This window comes from Salmo salar, chromosome 07 (genome assembly GCF_965601325.2).
Source record: "Salmo salar chromosome 07, fSalSal1, whole genome shotgun sequence".
In the NCBI taxonomy this organism is placed as follows: Eukaryota; Metazoa; Chordata; class Actinopteri; order Salmoniformes; family Salmonidae; genus Salmo; species Salmo salar.
The window spans coordinates 54,787,261-54,806,346 of record NC_138297.1 but is presented as its reverse complement, the minus strand read 5'-3'; the positions used below and the strand labels follow the sequence as shown (position 1 = coordinate 54,806,346).

The window sequence follows — 19,086 nt, the reverse complement described above, 5'->3', positions numbered from 1 at the left end:
TTTAACACTTCATGACTGAGAGCTGTCCTTCATGACAACAGAACCCACAACAACCATGACTTTTATCACCATCTTCATCTGGACACTTGCTTTCTGCTTTCAAGGTTACAGTTTTTGGAATTTGTTGTTTAAAAATAATTACATCTACACAAAGGTATAACATACAGTATATTCATGTTAATATTTCTATTCAGAGCTATTCATTACAACATGTAACATTTATTTAATATAAATGTTTTTATTATATTTTCCAGAATCCAGAGGACAGTACACTGTGACTCAGACTCCTGCAGTGAAAGCTGTTGTCCCAGGAGAGACAGTCTCTCTCAACTGTAAAACCAGCAGTAATGTGTATTCTAATAACTACCTATCCTGGTACCAACAGAAACCTGGAGGAGCTCCTGAACTCCTTATTTACTATGCTACAACACTTCAGTCTGGGACTCCATCTAGATTCAGTGGTAGTGGATCTGGGAGTGACTTCACTCTGACCATCAGTGGAGTCCAGACTGAAGATGCAGGAGATTACTACTGTCAGAGTTACCATAGCAGTGGTCATGTGTTCACACGGTGATAGAGTCGTACAAAAACTTTGAATATGATTAGAACGCATGATACAAATCACACGTTCTCCAACGTCCTCATTATCGTCCTCATCATCATCATCATCATTTATATCATCATCATGGTTGTAACTGGTTATATTGGTAATGAACTGAAAGTGTGTACAAAAGTTATGAGACGTTTTGAAACACATTACCAGTCCATATGCAGAGTAAGATCTACAGAAGTAAAAGAAAAATGATGTTAAATCATCATCAGCCCCTCAAACCAAATCCCTACATGCACTTCACAACCAAATATTGATGTGATCATCTAGCATGTATTAACCCTTTTCATGATCTGTGAATGAGACATGATGCTGGGCTCAAACATGAGACACATTTACGTAGAGACATACACTACACACTATCATCGTAAAGTATAATATTTTTTTATCTGTCATCAATTACTTGGTGCCTTATCTGTTATGTTGTAACAATGCCTCTCGATGGAGGGGGTTATGTGGAATCAGGAGCAGGAGAGCAGAAGGGTTCCAGGAAAATCAACAGTTTAATTGGGCGCTCCGAAAGCGCAACGACACACACAGGGGAGAAACCTTGACTCCGCTAGCCACAAGCAATATGTCCATGGTAAACACCTTACATGTACCCTACAGCAAATAATCCCGCACAGCCTAACCTGCAGCGGGGAAATATAAACCCACCGAAATCAGAAAAACAAGACACAGGTGTGTAAAACCAGACAGAACTAAATGAAAAGGAAAATGGGATTGGTGGCAGCTAGTAGGCCGGCGACGACGACCGCCGAGCTCCGCCCAAACGGGGAGAGGAGCCACCTTCGGTGGAAGTCGTGACATATATGTCCCTCCCTGAATCCGCCATAGAGGTTAAAATCAGTCACCTCCCTCACATCAGTCCCAGTCCAGGGTGTCAGCGAGTGACACTGGTCAAGTGCTAGACTAGTAGCTGTCGGAGTGAAACTGAGATTTACATAGACAGGGCTGGGTGGTTCTGCTTGTCCCAGAATAGACCAGCACTGTCACCAGATGTTCAGCCAGGGGGAAGAGACAGTGACATGGACCACTGACTGAACTAAACAGTGGCGGTCGGTGCCATTTAAGATGAGGGAGCATGATTATTTTTTTGTATGTGTATTGGCCTTATTTCTATTACAGCATATTGGATGACTGTCATTGATATTCCATTCACCCAGTTTAACATAGATTGGTTTAGGCTACTAAATATTTCTTGCATTTTCCCTATACCCATCATGAGGTTCCTACAACCTAGCCTATGAATTCAACGTAGGTGAACACAGCTCGAGAGAAAGATTTGTGGTGACAGGGACACATGGACAGACAGTGACACATTCAATACTGCCTTGCACACTCTTGCTGACCTAGGGTGTAATCATTAGTCCAACAGTTGCAAACTGTAAGGACTGAAGCCGGACAGGAGAAGCAGGTACGGGGAGTCAGACATTTATTAGGGAACAGACAAGGAAGCAAGACAGGAACAGTGTCGGAACACGGACATGAGACAATAAATCCCGAAGCAGGGAACAGAGCTTGGGAACAGACAGATATAGGGAAGGCAATGACACAAGTAACTGAGTACACGTGAGTCAAATGATCGCTGATGCGTGTGACAGGGGGGAAGGCAGGTGTGCGTACTGATGGTGGCTTGAGTGTGTAATGCTGGAGATCCTGGCGCCCTCGAGCGCCAGGGGGAGGAAGAGCGGGAGCAGGCGTGACAGAAAACAATAGTTTCTAATGGACAAATTCATGTATGTTTACTCCTGTTTCGCTCCGTTTCCTTCCATTTAAGAAATTTTTTCAACAGAATCGGCGGAATGAATACACCCCTGATCACATGCAAACAGTTCACTTTCGTAGCCACATACAAACAGGTCGTTGTATTCATTCTCGCATAGTGGACTTCAATGTTCAACATATCAGCTGTCTGTGACCAGGTGAAAAAACCTTTCCTAGCCAAACCTTCATATCATAACCGCAGCTAGCTCACCATATTAGCTAAAGTAACGTCATAGTCAACATAGCTAATATAACTAACGCGTTAGTAAACCCGCTACAATCATGCAGTACAGTGTACAGTCAGAAAGCAGTTTAGCAGTTACACCAGCAGGCCCCAGTGGCAATACATTAGTCAAACTAAAAGCTTACAATGCATTCGGAAAGTATTCAAACCCCTTGACTTCTTCCACATTTTGTTATGTTACAGCCTTGTTCTAAAATGGTTTAAATAAAACCATTTCTTCAGCAATCTACACACAATACCCCATTATAACGAAGTGGAAACAGTTTTTAGAAATGTTTGCTAATTTATTCAAAACTAAAAACAAAAATACCATATTTACATAAGTATTCAGACCCTTTGCTATGAGACTCAAAATTGAGCTCAGATGAATCCTGTTTCCATTGGTCATCCTTGAGATGTTTCTAAAACTTGATTAGAGTCAAACTGTGGTAAATTCAATTGATTGGGCATGATTTGGAAAGGCACACACCTGTCTATATAAGGTCCCACAATTGACAGTGCATGTCAGAGCAAAACCAAGCCATGAGGTCGATGTAAGTGTCCGTAGAACTCAGAGACAGGATTGTGTCTAGGCACAGAACTGGGGAGGGGTACCAAAACATGTCTGCAGCGTTGAAGGTCCGCAAGAACACAGGGACCTCCATCATTCTTATATGGAAAAGTTTGGAACCACCAAGACTCTTCCTAGAGCTGGCTGCCCAGCCAAACTGAACCCGATGGTCACCCTGACAGAGCTCCAGACTTCCTCTGTGGAGATGGGATAACCTTCCAGAAGGACAACCATTTCTGTAGAACCCCCCCAATTAGGCCTTTATGGTAGAGTGGCCAGACGGAAGCCACTCCTCGGTAAAAGGCACATGACATCCCGCTTGGAGTTTGCCAAAAGGCTCCTAAAGACTCTCAGACCACGAGAAACAAGATTCTCTAGTCTGATGAAACCAAGATTGAACTCTGGCCTGAATGCCAAGCGTCACATCTGGAGGAAACCTGGCACCATCCTACGGTGAAGCATGTTGGTGGCAGCATCATGCTGTGGGGATGTTTTTTAGCGGCAGGGATTGGGAGACTAATCTGGATCGAGGCAAATATGAATGGAGCAAAGTACAGAGAGATCCTTGATGACAACCTGCTCCAGAGTGCTCAGGACCTCAGACTGGGGCGAAGGTTCACTTTCCAACAGGACAACAACCCTAAGTACACAACCAAGACAACGTAGGAGTGGCTTCAGGACAAGTCTCTTAATGTCCTTGAGTGGCCCATCCAGAGCCTGGACTTGAACCCAATCAAACATCTCTGGAGAGACCTGAAAATAGCTTTGCAGCAACACTCCCCATCCAACCTGACAGAGCTTGAGAGGATCTGCTGAGAAGAATGGAAGAAACTCCCAAATACAGGTGTGCCAAGCTTGTAGAGTCATACTGTTACGATAATTAAGTTATCAATGTTCTTAAACCGAACTTCAATGAAACTACTCAGTCTGCCCCCCCAGACTGTGTAAGATTCTGGTTGAATGAAGCAGATGGATACCCAGCCTACAAGGGTCAAAACCATGATTTATGAGAGCTCTGAAATTCATACAATGCACACAGCCTTTTATATTACCACAAACACACACACACACACACACACACACACACACACCACACACACACACACACACACACACACACACACACACACACACACACACACACACACACACACACACACACACACACACACAAATAAACTTACATCAGTAGAGAACTCCACCCCGCTTTGGGCGGTTGTATTTTTCCACAGTACCCAGACCACCTGTCTCCTTATCTTTTGCCAACCTAGCCGTTTTCAGGCAGTTGTTCCCCTCCATAACTTAGGGAGGCCCTGTTCCTGTTCCTCTCACAGGGTCGTCTTATCAACTATGCCCTGTTCATTTTGAAATAGTAACAGTGTCTTACTCACACACAGAATTGGAATATAGTTTTTAACCCATTATTATAGCCTTATAATTTCGAATACATTTCAACAGGTTATATGGTTTCTGAGTGAAATCATTTAGTCAAACCTTTAATCATATAATTTCCATTACACATACCCAAGAAGACTTGAGGCTGTAACCGCCGCCAAAGGTGCAACAAATTCTAAAAAACAGTTTTTGCTTTGTCATTACAGGGTATTGTGTGTAGATTGATGAAGAAGAAAAACGATTTAATCCATTTTAGAATAAGGCTGTAACGTAACAAAACGTGAACGAAAAAGTCATTGGCTCTAAATACTTTCCTGAAGGCACTGTACCTTGACTTGGAAGAGTTCCAGTGTTGGTTTGCCATGGTTACTGTTGGCAGCTAGAGAAGTTGCCCAGGAGAGTAAAGGATTTAGTCTAAATGATCTGTTTTTTGGACATGCAGCGCGTGGCTCTCTGGCTGTGTTGCAGGACAGCTGGGGAACAGTAGAGCCACCACTAAATTTACTTGATTATGTCAATGGTGTTCGTAATAGACTGTGCTCTGCTGCTGAAATGGCAAAAGAGAAACTGGAAAGGGCACAAGTAAAGATTAAGCATATTTATGACTGTCGGTCTGAGCGTAGACAATTTAGCTCTGGTGACCAAGTTTTAGCTCTTTTACCTATTTGTAGGTTCTTCTTTGCAGGTTAAGTTCACTGGTCCTTTCACGGAGGTGCGCAAAGTGTCTGAACAGAACTGTCTGATTGCAATTCCTAAGCGCAGGAAGGCCACCCAACTTTTTCATGTGAATTTGTTGAAAACTTACTACTCTCGTTCATCGGCATCAACTCCTGTTAAGTTAGGTGATAGTTCACTTAGAGTTGGTTCTGTCCTTTCTGCATTCTCAGTTGCCCTAGAGTCCGTTTCACCTCATATGTTGTATGAGGAGGAGAGTTCAGCTCCTGATGATGGTGTTTTTCAAGGCCATTTAAAATTTCAGAACTTTGGGGAATTTACAGTGGTGTAAAAATACTTTAAAGTACTACTTAAGTAGTTTTTGGGGGATATCTGTACTTTACGTTACTATTTATATTTTTGCTAACTTTTACATTCGCTTCACTACATTCCTAAAGAAAATAATGTACTTTTTACTCCATACATTTTCCCTGCCACCCAAAGTACTCGTTACATTTTGACAGGAAAAATGGTCCAATTCACACACGTATCAAGAGAACATCCCTGGTCATCCCTACTGCCTCTGATATGGCAGACTCATTAAACACAACTGCTTCGTTTGTAAATTATGTCTGAGTGTTGGAGTTTACCCCTTGCTATCCGTCAATAAAAAGAAAATATATATATAGTTCTGTCTGGTTTGCCTAATATAAGGAATGTGAAATTATTTATACTTTTGCTTCTGATATTTATGTACATTTTAGCAATTCCATTTACCTTTGATACTTAAGTATATTTTAAACAAAATACTTTTAGACTTTTACTCAAGTAGTATTTTACTGGTTGACTTTCACTTTTACTTGAGTCATTTTCTATTGATGTATCTTTACTTTAACTCAAGTATGACAACTGAGTACTTTTTCCACCACTGGGAATTTGCATGCTCTATTGAGGTAAACGTATTGACAGTAATCCTGCTCTGTTTTCTGATACGCTCTCTCGTACTCATCTCATTGAGCATGATGTTGATGTTGGAGCTGCTCAGCCAATAAGACAGTGCTTCCATCGTGTTCAACTGACAAGTGCAGGCACTTAGATGCAGAAGTCAAGTACATGTTGGATAACGATATTGCTGAACATTCTTGTTCCAGTTGGGCTTCACCTTATCTGTTAGTCAAGAAGCCTGATGCATCTTTTAGGCCATGCACAGACTATCGTAAAGTTAACAACATTACGTAGCCTGGTTCCTTTCCTCTTCCTTGTTTGGAGGATTGTGTTGATCAAGTGGGTTCTGCAAAATTTGTGAGCAAGTTCGATCTTCTAAAAGTGAACTGCCACATCCCATTGTCTCCTAGAGCAAGGGAGATTTGAGGTGGGATCTGTTTTTGCAGCTGTACAATTTGGACATTCGTCTTATTAAGGGCAAAGAAAATGTCCTTGCCGATGCCTTGTCCCGTGCCTCAATGCCGTAGTTTTTGTCATTGTTTTGGATAACTTGCCTGTGCTCTTCTGTCTCCCTCTTGCTTCCCCGGTTCTGTCTCTCTTTCTCTCACTCTTAAAGTGCTCCTTAGGGTCCAAGGTTGCTGAGGTGAGAGAGGGAGGGGCAGCCTTAAGGGCAGAGGTGTGTCTGGGGGTTTAGCTGGGTGTTTTTATAAATAAGGAGGCCAGTAGGCAGAGCTTATTTGGCGCACCTGGGCCTGCAGGCTATAAAGGGTAGCCACATTAGCCAAAACTCTCACTCTTCCCTGACTGGCAGTCATAGCCAGCTAGCTAACATAGCATCCCTCTGTTTGAGCCGGGTGTTTGAGTAGGCAAAACTAGCTTGCTGCATTTGCTAGATAGCCAAGTAAGTGAAAGTGAAAGTGAAAAAAATTATGAAATATAGCTATCTCTCTCTCTCTCTCTCTCTCTCTCTCTCTCTCTCTCTCTCTCTCTCTCTCTCTCTCTCTCGCTCATCCTTCATTTTTTATAAATTAATTTGTTCAAAACTGTTTAACCTGATATGGATAGGGGCAGTATTTTCACGGCCGGATGAAAAAACGTACCCGATTTAAACTGGTTACTACTCTGGCCCAGAAACGAGAATATGCATATTATTAGTAGATTTGGATAGAAAACACTCTGACGTTTCGAAAACTGTTTGAATGGTGTCTGTGAGTATAACAGAACTCACATGGCAGGCAAAAACCTGAGAAAAAGTCAACCAGGAAGTGTAGGATCTGAGAAATGTATTTCTTCTTTCTAGTCCCATTCGAAACTACAATATCTGTGCTGTTACGTTGCACTTTCTAAGGCTTCCATTGGCTGTCTAAAGCCTTCAGAAAGTGTTTTGAGCATTCCCCTGTCACTGGGCAGAGTATAGTAGCTCAGTTTCTGAGTGGACTGCCTGGGGACAAAGAGATTGGATATGTGCGTTCCTGCGAGCACGCTGTTTTTTCTTTTCCTCCTTGAATGAATACACTATTGTCCGGTTGGAATGTTATCGCAATTTTACGTTCAAAATACCATAAAAATGTATTTTAAACAGCGTTTGACATGCTTCTAAGTACGGTAATGGAACATTTTGACTTTTTGTGTCTCGAAATGCACTTGTGCATTACCCTTTGGATAGTGACCTGAACGCACGAACAAAACGGAGGTATTTGGACATAACTATGGATTATTTCGAACAAAAACATTTCTTGTGGAAGTAGCAGTCCTGGGAGTGCATTCTGACAAAGATCAGCAAAGGTAATACAATATTTCTAATACTAATTCTGAGTTTAGGTTGCCCCGAACTTGGCGGGTGTCTGAATAGCTCGCCGTGATGGCGAGCTATGTACTCAGAATATTGAAAAATGTGCTTTCACCAAAAAGCTATTTTAAAATCTGACACAGCGATTGCATAAAGGAGTTCTGTATCCATAATTCTTAAAATAATTGTTATGAATTTGTCAACGTTTATGATGAGTATTTTTGTAAATTCACCGGAAGTTTTTGGTGGGAATACATTTTCTGAACATCACGCGCCAATGTAAAAAGCTGTTTTTGGATATAAATATGAACTTGATTGAACAAAACATACATGTATTGTATAACATAATGTCCTAGGAGTGTCATCTGATGAAGATCATCAAAGGTTAGTGCTTCATTTAGCTGTGTTTTGGGTTTTATTGACATATATGCTTGCTTGGAAAATAGCTGTGTGGTTATTTTGGTCTATGTACTCTCCTAACATAATCTAATGTTTTGCTTTCGCTGTAAAGCCTTTTTGAAATCGGATAACGTGGTTGGATTCAGGAGAGGTTTATCTTTCAAATGGTGTAAAATAGTCGTATGTTTGAAAAATTGAAATTATTGGATTTTTGAGGTTTTGTATTTCGCATTGGCTGTTGGCTAGGGGTTCCGCTGGCGGAACGGGGTTCTGCTAGCGGAACGCCTAGATGTAAGAGGTTTAACTTATGTCTTTCTCTCTCTTTGTGTCAAATACTCACCACATGTTATGCACTGCAGTGCTAGCTAGTTGTAGCATATGCTTTCAGTACTAGATTCATTCTCTGATCCTCTGATTGGGTGGACAACATGACAGTTCATGCTGCAAGAGCTCTGATAGGTTGGAGGATGTCCTCCGGAAGTTGTCATAATTACTGTGTAAGTCTATGGAAGGGGGTGAGAACCATGAGCCTCCTAGGTTTTGTACTGAAGTCAATGTACCCAGAGGAGGACGGAAGTTTGCTGTCCTCCAGCTACACCATGGTGCTACCCTACAGAGTGCTGTTGAGGCTACTGTAGACCTTCATTGCAAAACAATGTGTTTTTATAAAATAAAATATGTGACATGTGCATAGATTTTGTATAGTTTTATCTAAAAAGGATAACCTTTAAATGTTTAACTATTTATATTTTTATGAAATTCATTGAGGAGGATGATCCTCCCCTTCCTCCTCTGAGTAGCCTCCAATGGAACTAAAATACACTGAGATAAATATATCAGTGACGATGACTATTATGTCAACTTATCCACCCTCATGTTAAATCATTCCTTAAGTGGTAACAACCGTATGTCCAGATTACATATGTCGTGTTTTTACTATGGATTAAATGATATGACATGCTATTTTATAAAATAATTTCTCAGTTATTAATATTACCTGATTAAACTAAACATGTAAATGTCATTAACTAGGAAGTCGGGGCACCACGGAAGAATGTTTATAGAGCTGTTGTCTTCCGAATAAACTCTTAAAGACCTGGTAATCTTTTATATCAATAGCAGTCAATTATTAATCATCACCATATTCAGTCTCATCGGAACCTCGTAAAATTCTTGGTTATCTTCACGAACCCTGGCTAACAAGTTGAATCAGCTATACAAAATGTGGTTTAATTATTTATTTACTAAATACCTAAATTATCACACAGAATTACATATGCACAGGATGGATCATACATTGATTACTAATTATGTCATAAAAGAACATATCGGGCAAAACCGATATGACGGCTGGTTACACAAAGAAGGGGGGTTGGGTTTGATTGAAAGCACGGGACGACTGAGGAACAAAAGGATTGGGTCTCTATCGGACCTTCTGAAGCTATGCTATCGTAAATACAGAATCTTATGCATTCTAAATATCCGCCCATTCGGAAAAGGAAAATGCAAGAAATATATTTACTCTGAGCTGCGCTTCGATAGATTGGTCAAAGATGGAAGGCTGGGCTGCCCAGCAGAGATCTCCCTTGTCCTTGGTAGAACGGATACGTTCTAGTGCCCTGTCGTCTGGTGATAGAACGTGCACGTTGCCGTACCCTGTTGTCTGGTGGTACGATGGATACGATGTAGCACCCTGTCGTTTCGAAGAGATTCTCCATCCCTTCCCAGGCCACGCACATTCACAGCTGCTGCTGATAACTCGACGTCTAGGATGTATCACTTCTTTAGTGAATAAGAGTTCAAAGTTCATACCAAGTCACCATATTTTAAGCTCATGCTATATTTTGGCTGGTGTAGTCACATTCATTCTTCCAGCGTGGCGATCGTCACTTCCACGTTGAAATTCGCCCTTTTAAACGTATAGACATCAATCCTCACGTCATTGGGAACACAATGTTAATTTAGTTAAGTTGATGTCGTTCAACCATTCGCAACCAGAGCTCACGCTGAGGTTGGCTTAGTTCTGTAGTTGATAATAGCCCTTCTAAACGTATGAACAGCAGTCCTCACGTCATCGGGAACATAAGAGGTTGACTTTCGCCAATGGGCTTTTGTAGTGGGGGAGAGAAGGGTGTGTTTCATAGTTCACAACCAATGCCTGTTCACTTGGGCGTGGCCACTGAGTGATCAATGTTCACTCATGAAAACAATTCTCTCATTTAGAAGCTAAAATTACATTTAATCATTTCACAAATAGTTTCATATTTAAACATTTAAATTGCACAACAATTCCATGTGAATCTGATATCTAGAATGTGTAGACTTCCCAAGACACAGTTTATGTCGTCCTATCATCAGTAATAATGTCTCAGACGACAACTGATCTGACATCATATTCTTTAAGTACCAACGGACACTTTCAACTGGTTGGATTACATAAAGATTGTTATTTTCCCCGAGCTTTTGATGTTACAAATACTCTCTCTATGTTAACAAAAAGGCTTTCCAAGAGTCCATTCTGTAGAGTGGAGAGAAAAAGGGGGAAAGGTATTCATGGCAGGGGGGCCATAAACTTCCCGCCAACAGGGCAACGTCATGACACAAAAATATTCCTCCCATTTTGTTATGGTCAACCTGAAAGAGTTAAAATGCAAACATTGCTTCAACATGTCACACAATATGCTGAAAGGAATCTGTATATGTTCAATAGTAATGTCTCACAATATTTCAGAATATAACCTCCAGTCTCTGTAAGATCCCTCTGTCAAAATCTACTATATTTATTGAGATGGTATAACATGATTATAACACCTAATCCCTAAAACAGTGTTTCCCAAACCTCTCCTTAAGTACTTGAGGAAGTCCACATTTGATTTTATTCCAGAATTAGTACAGATGATTTATCTAATGAGGGGCTTGCTAAATAGGTGACCATTTGAATAAGCTGTGCTAATTCTGGAACACGTCGAATACTGTAAGTGGACTTTCTGGGGAGACTTGAAGAGAGGTTTGGGAAACACTGTCCTGAAATGACCTGTGGTGCAGTCAACACAAAACGTCTCTCCTGCAACGCCCTGCTCAAACCTTCCAGTGCCTTTCCAGCCTTGAATTGAGCCCAGCTGAGGCTTGTTTACCAAGCAAGACCATGATTGGCTGGGCAATCAGCCCCACCGCTTAAAAATGCTCTTGCTCACACAGATCTCTTCAATTACAATGTCTCTGTGGGACTAAGACAGTCTGGGGTGTATGTATTAGTTGTACACTGTAGCAAAACGTTTTGCATTGTGTAAAGATTTGAAACGAATACGTGAGTTTCTATTGGACAAATTCCGCTAGGTCCCTCCCCGTTTTGTTCCTTTTGCTACTGTTTGCTTCTGTTTGGTTCCGTTAGGTTCCGTTAGGTTCTGTTAGGTTCCTAGTGAATACACCTCTGGGGGTGTATTCATTACGGAAACCGTTTACCGTTTAAGAACCAAACGGATACTTTATTGCTCGGCTTAATGAACTTTAGAGGTCATAATGGATGTAACTGAAGTCAATTTCTAATGTGGTGTAACTGGGAATAATATTAAAATGTTTTATTCTACTTTTTCTTTATGTTGTTGTTTTCTCTTACTGATGTTTGGTTTTATGTTGTTTTTTTTATATTATTAATTATTGTCCATTTAACTATTCTTGATATCCCAATTTGTGCCCTGCTTGGACATTGGTATTGTAGTGGTCACGTCCTGTTTTTTTTGTTAAAAAAAAGAAACAAACAGAAGAAAACGAGAGTTGCAATTGGAAAAATTCAGATAGGTCCAACCCTGTTTCGTTCTGTTCGCTCCCTTTTAAGAAACATTTTGCAACAGAACCGGCAGAAATGAATACACCCCTGTTTGCATAGATTGGACACTTTGCATAGACAAAACATGCTTCAGTGCTCTGGGAGGGTTTATATTCCTGTGAGTTTAACACTTCCTGACTGAAAGCTGTCCTTCATGACAACAGAACCCACAACAACCATGACTTTTATCACCATCTTCATCTGGACTCTTGCTTTATTCATACAAGGTATAAGTATGATGATTATCTAAGTAATGATAATTGAGTAAGTAGTCATGCTTATCTCAGGGTAAATATATTAATTGTTTTGTTTGTTTCTCTCACCACTCAATATTCAGAATCCCGAGGACAGTACACTCTGACTCAGACACCTGCAGTGAAAGCTGTTGGCACTGGAGAGACAGTCAACATTGGCTGTAAACTCAGCAGTAGTATATACAGTAATTACTTAGCCTGGTACCTACAGAGATCTGGAGAAGCTCCTAAACTCCTCATTTATCAGATAAACAACAAGTTCACTGGGACTCCATCTAGATTCAGTGGCAGTGGATCTGGGAGTGACTTCACTCTGACCATCAGTGGAGTCCAGGCTGAAGATGCAGGAGATTACTACTGTCAGAGTTTACACTACCCCAACAGTGTCTGGGTGTTCACACAGTGATACAGAGCCGTACAAAAACCTCCCTCAGTCAGACTGCACAGTGACTGTACTGCTACAGCTGGGACCTACTACAGGTGCTGAGGGGGAAGAGACAGTGACATGGAACACTGATCAGTAGAGGAAACATTGAATAAGGTTAGAAAGCATCATTGATCACATGTTCCACATCATCATTATCATGGTTTTAACTAATTATATTTGTCATGACCTAAAAGTTCACTTAAAAAGTGTGATATTTTGGAACAAAATGTTTGTATTTATTTTACCTTTATTTTCCCAGGTTAGTCTCATTGAGATTAAACATATATTTTACAAGAGAGTCCTGACCAAAATAGTGGCACACAAGGTTTTACACACAATTACAATATGAAATGCAAAGCACTACAGTTCAAAACCATAAATGTACACATTGAGAAGGCAATAATTATTTGGGGAGATGTGGTGCATTTAGGGGTCAAAACATTGACAGCCCCCCACTTCATTGTCCACTATAGTTTTTACCCTAGCTACAGTAGTCAGTCAAAGAGACGAGCTCCTGCAATTTCATGTCCCTTTGAAGCTCCTTCCAAGTGGAAGGGCCAGAGAACTGGAACACTTTTTCCCCCCAGCACTGTACAGGCCTTAGGTACAGTCAACAAGATACAGTCATGTGTAGACGATAGTTGTCATTTGTCTGCTGGACAATGTAGATACACAGGTCAAATGGGAGCTATTACCAGTCATCAGGAGAAGCCAAACAAAAGGTGTTATGACCTCTTCATTACTTCAGACACCAAAACAAGTCCTCATTTGGACCTCAACCAAATGTCTGATTTAAATGGATGTATTTATCTACAGCAAAATATTAACTCTTTGTCCTTAGTAGGTTACTGACTGCTAGACCTGTGAATGAGACCTGATGCTGGACTCAACCATGAGACACATGTATACTATCCAACTACTATATACACATACTACATAAAGTATAATACACCTTTTTTCTGTCATTAATTATATTATGGCATATCTGTTATGTCTCCCTTCCTGCATCCACCATAGAGGTTAAAACCAGTCACTCCCTCACATCTGGCCCAGTCCAGGGTATTTCAGACAGTGAAACTGTTCATCTGCTAGACTGAATGCTGTGGGAGTGAAACTGAGATTTACATAGACAGGACTGTGTGGTTCTGCTTGTCCCAGAGTAGAGCAGTACTGTCACCAGATGTTCACTCTGTCCCCAGGGGGTTAGAGGTAGAGAAGATCTGGGGGAATTTTATGGAGTAGTCTACACTACATATTGTTGAAAACCATTGCTAAAACATGTAATTTAATAAAATCATATTAAGAATTAAGCATTGGAAGCATACATATGTTATGGAAAGTAACTGTTTAGCAGTGTGAGTTCTGAGAATAGATCTTAGAGGTTTATTATCAAATGTCACTCATTATTATCACTGGTATTGATGCTACAGTATAACTGGATCATTCAGTTGTAGAAATGATTAGAGTATTTGTTGGATCAGATGCCCTTTTAACGCTGTTTGAAAACATGAGATTAGCTATATGCTACAATGTTAAATAATGAAAGAAGCTGATTGATATAAATTAGTATGAAATGTGCTGCCTATTCATGAGATAGTGATCACTGGAATCATACTTAAATCAACTCCTGGGGTGATATTTCAATCAAAACAAGCTTTATTTAAACTTAGAGGCAAGAAGACATGTACAACTTAATCTCAAAATAGTTCATTTATCACACAGCACTACTGATATTATTCACTATTATACTGTAACATTCAGCTCTAAAACACTAAAACACAAACACCATGTGGGGACTCTCTAGCCTCCAGCAATGGCTTTTAGACACTACAGTGACTTCTCCGGAAGGCGGCCGAATCACTGGTGTCGTCGTGGGCGACCCTGCAGGTGTACACCTCTCCCTCTTCCCAGCGTGCCTTGCTCAGGGTCAGGGTGCTGCTACGGCGGCCGCCCTTCTCTTCCTCTGTGGTGGTCAGGCTCCCCTCCTTCACCTCCGCCCGTCTACCTCCCAGCTCACCATCGCCCCCTGTGGGGAGTAGCAGCTCAGCAGGCAGGCCAGTGTGGCTGAGCCCCCGGAGAGATGCTCAGAGGACGGGGGGAGCAAAGACACTGCAGGCCTGACAGAGGGACCAGCTGGAGAAGAGGAGAGGGGAGAGGGTCAGCTACTACTCTATAACATTAGGAGAGGAGTGGAGATAAATGTATGTTACATTCATGCTCTACAGTTTAGCACATCAAGAGCAATAGAACACTGGGAGGAGGTTCCCTGGACACAGATGAAGACTAGTCCAAGACAAAAAATCACTTCATATAGTCTGGATACAGTATCATTTAATATTCACAATTTTAAATAAGACATGAAATATCCATATGAATTTATGTAAAATCGACTCTGAGATACAAGCCCAAAATGACCTCAAAATATAATTCAGAGCTATAGATGAGGTTCACCTTCAAACCATGTCAGTGTTAACATTTACTATGAATGCAATACAAAGTGTTGCTTATATTATGAACATTTAACATTTAAGTAATTTAGCAGACGCTCTTATCCAGAGCATCTTACAAATTGGTGCATTCACCTTATGATATCCAGTGGAACAACCACTTTACAATAGTGCATCTAAATATTTTAGGGGGGGGGGGTTAAAGGATTACTTTATCCTATCCCAGGTATCCCAGGTATATAAATAGTCATTGCTAAATTTCAACAGAAAAATGAGGTGATATTCATTACAGTATATCAAAATGTGCTCTTTTTAATCACATGTTAGAATGCTTATGGTTTTATTGCCAAATAAACATGGTGGTATGTGAACAATTCTCTCACTTCGGTGACTCTGCCCTCTACCAATCCACCGATCTGTCCACAAAAATCTCTAAAAAGAAATAGCCTAAAAATAAGATTTTTTTCTGGAGAAGATGATAACATCTCATAACATTGTTCTGGTGAAGTCTCCGTACAAAAACCTCCTTCACACAATATTGAGAACCTTCATAGGCAGAGCACTCTCAATACCACCCTAATAGTACTGAGGTACTAGTATAATACAATAGGGACTGATAGTACTGAGGTCCTAGTATAATACAATAGGGACTGAGGGTACTGAGGTACTAGTATATTACAATAGGGACTAATTGTAACGGCTGTCGTCGGAATGAGACCAAAGCGCAGCGTGGAAAGTGTTCATGATGTTTTATTTTCACAAAAAAAAAAACTCAAACAAAAATACCAAAAAATGAAATGAAAGTGCACAGTTCTGTCAGGTACAGATACGAAACAGAAAACTACCCACAAAACACAGGTGGGAAAAGGCTACCTAAGTATGATTCCCAATCAGAGTCAACGATAGACAGCTGCCTCTGATTGGGAACCCTACTCAGCCAAAACAAAGAAATATACAACAGAATGCCCAACCCATATCACACCCTGACCTAACCAAATAACCATATAATGGCTCTAAGGTCAGGGCGTGACACTAATTGTAACGGCTGTCGTAGAGAGGGGACCAAAGCGCAGCGTGTCGATTGCTCATGATGAATATTTATTAACTCAAAACACTAAAGGAAAAATAACAAAGAGAAAAATGAAAGCACACAGTTCTGTCAGGTACATAAACTAAACAGAAGACAACTACCCACAAACACAGGTGGAAAAAAACCCCTAATTAAGTATGATCTCCAATTAAAGACAACGAGTACCAGCTGCCTCTAATTGGAGATCATCCCCCCAAAAAACATAGAAATAGAAAAACTAGAACTTAAAACCTCTTACATCTAGACGTTACGCTAGCGGAACACCTGCTCCAATATCCAATGATAGGCGTGGCGCGAATTACAAATTCCTCAAAAATACAAAAACTTCAATTTTTCAAACATATGACTATTTCACAGCATTTTAAAGACAAGACTCTCCTTTATCTAACCACACTGTCCGATTTCAAAAAGGCTTTACAGCGAAAGCAAAACATTAGATTATGTCAGCAGAGTACCAAGCCAGAAATAATCAGACACCCATTTTTCAAGCTAGCATATAATGTCACAAAAACCCAGAAGACAGCGAAATGCAGCACTAACCTTTGATGATCTTCATCAGATGACAACCCTAGGACATTATGTTATACAATACATGCATGTTTTGTTCAATCAAGTTCATATTTATATCAAAAAACAGCTTTTTACATTAGCATGTGACGTTCAGAACTAGCATACCCCCCTCAAACTTCCGGGGAATTTGCTAACAATTTACTAAATTACTTACATAAACGTTCACAAAAAGCATAACAATTATTTTAAGAATTATAGATACAGAACTCCTCTATGCACTCGATATGTCCGATTTTAAAATAGCTTTTTGGTGAAAGCACATTTTGCAATATTCTAAGTACATAGCCCAGACATCACGGGCTAGCTATTTAGACACCCGGCAAGTTTAGCACTCACCAATATCAGATTTACTATTATAAAAGTTTGATTACCTTTTGTTGTCTTCGTCAGAATGCACTCCCAGGACTGCTACTTCAATAACAAATGTTGGTTTGGTCCAAAATAATCCATCGTTATATCCGAATAGCGGCGTTTTGTTCGTGCGTCCCAGACACTATCCGAATGGTAAAGAAGGGTCGTGCGCATGGCGCAATTCGTGACAAAAAAAATCTAAATATTCCATTACCGTACTTCGAAGCATGTCAACCGCTGTTTAAAATCCATTTTTATGCCATTTTTCTCGTAAAAAAGCGATAATATTCCGACCGGGAATGTCCATTTAGCTAAACAGAGGAAAGAAAACAAAGGTTTCGGTCGACGCGGGCACGAGCCTGAGTCTCACAGTACTGTAACCAGCCACTACCCAAACGCGCTACTTTGTTTCAGCCAGAGCCTGCAAAGCCACGATTCAGCGTTTTGCCGCCTTCTGAGAGCCTATGGCAGCCGTAGGAAGTGTCACGGGACAGCTAAGATCCTCACTCTTCAATAAACAGAGACAAGAAGAACGACACCTTGTCAGACAGGCCACTTCCTGAATGAAACCTTCTCAGATTTTGGCCTGCCATATGAGTTCTGTTATACTCACAGACACCATTCAAACAGTTTTAGAAACTTTAGGGTGTTTTCTATCCAAAGCCAATAATTATATGCATATTCTAGTTATTGGGCAGGAGTAGTAACCAGATTAAATCGGGTACGTTTTTTATCCAGCCGTGAAAATACTGCCCCTAGCCATAACAGGTTAAATTTATATTTTTTCAGAATCCAGAGGACAGGTCACTGTGACTCAGACTCCTACAATGAAAACTGTTCTCCCAGAACAGACAATTATTATAAACTGTAAAACCAGTGTGACTGTATCTTTTGGTTGTACTGGGTATTATTACTGTATGGCCTGGTACCAACAGAAACCTGGAGGAGCTCCTAAACTCCTGATGTACTCTTCAAACCGACTTCAGTCTGGGACTCCATCTAGATTCAGTGGCAGTGGATCTGGGAGTAACTTCACTCTGACCATCAGTGGAGACCAGCCTGAAGATGCAGGAGATTACTACTGTCAGAGTGAACACAGTGGTCCAGTGTTCACACAGTGATACAGAGCCGTACAAAAACCTCCCTCAGTCAGACTGCACAGTGACTGTACTGCTACAGCTGGGACCTACTGCAGGTGCTGAGGGGGACGAGACAGTGACATGGAAAAATGGTCACTAGATGAGGTCAACTGTGACATGTGACAGTAATAGAAAGCAATCATTAAGATCACATGACCATCCTCATCATCATCATCATGGTTATGACGTGTACTTTTTGTCATGGCCTTTAAGTATATATACAAGTTATTTGAAGTTTTGAAACACAATTCCTGTCCATATTCAAAGCAAGATCTACAGAAGTAAAACAAAAGGTGTTATGACCTCAACATTACTTCAAAGTTACAATCACTTCAGCACCCCAAAACAAGTCCTCATATGAACCTCAACCAAATGTCTGATTTAAATGGATGTGATCTTCTAACATTTTTTTAACTATTTTGATGAGCAGGACTGTTAGATCTGTGAATGAGAAATCATGCTGCGCTCAAACATAAGACACATTTACACTACATACAGTATCTAAAAGCAAAAAAAGAAACGTCCTCTCACTGTCAAATGCATTTATTTTCAGCAAACTTAACATGTGTAAATATTTGTATGAACATAACAAGATTCAACAACTGAGACGTAAACTGAACAAGTTCCAC

At 40.6% G+C, this 19,086-nt stretch overlaps 1 pseudogene; it reads left to right on the top strand.

Moving 5' to 3' along the window:
• The first annotated feature begins 30 nt into the window (after positions 1 to 30).
• Positions 31 to 17,776, top strand: LOC106609542 (Ig kappa chain V region 3547-like; annotated as a pseudogene).
• The last annotated feature ends 1,310 nt before the right edge of the window (positions 17,777 to 19,086 follow it).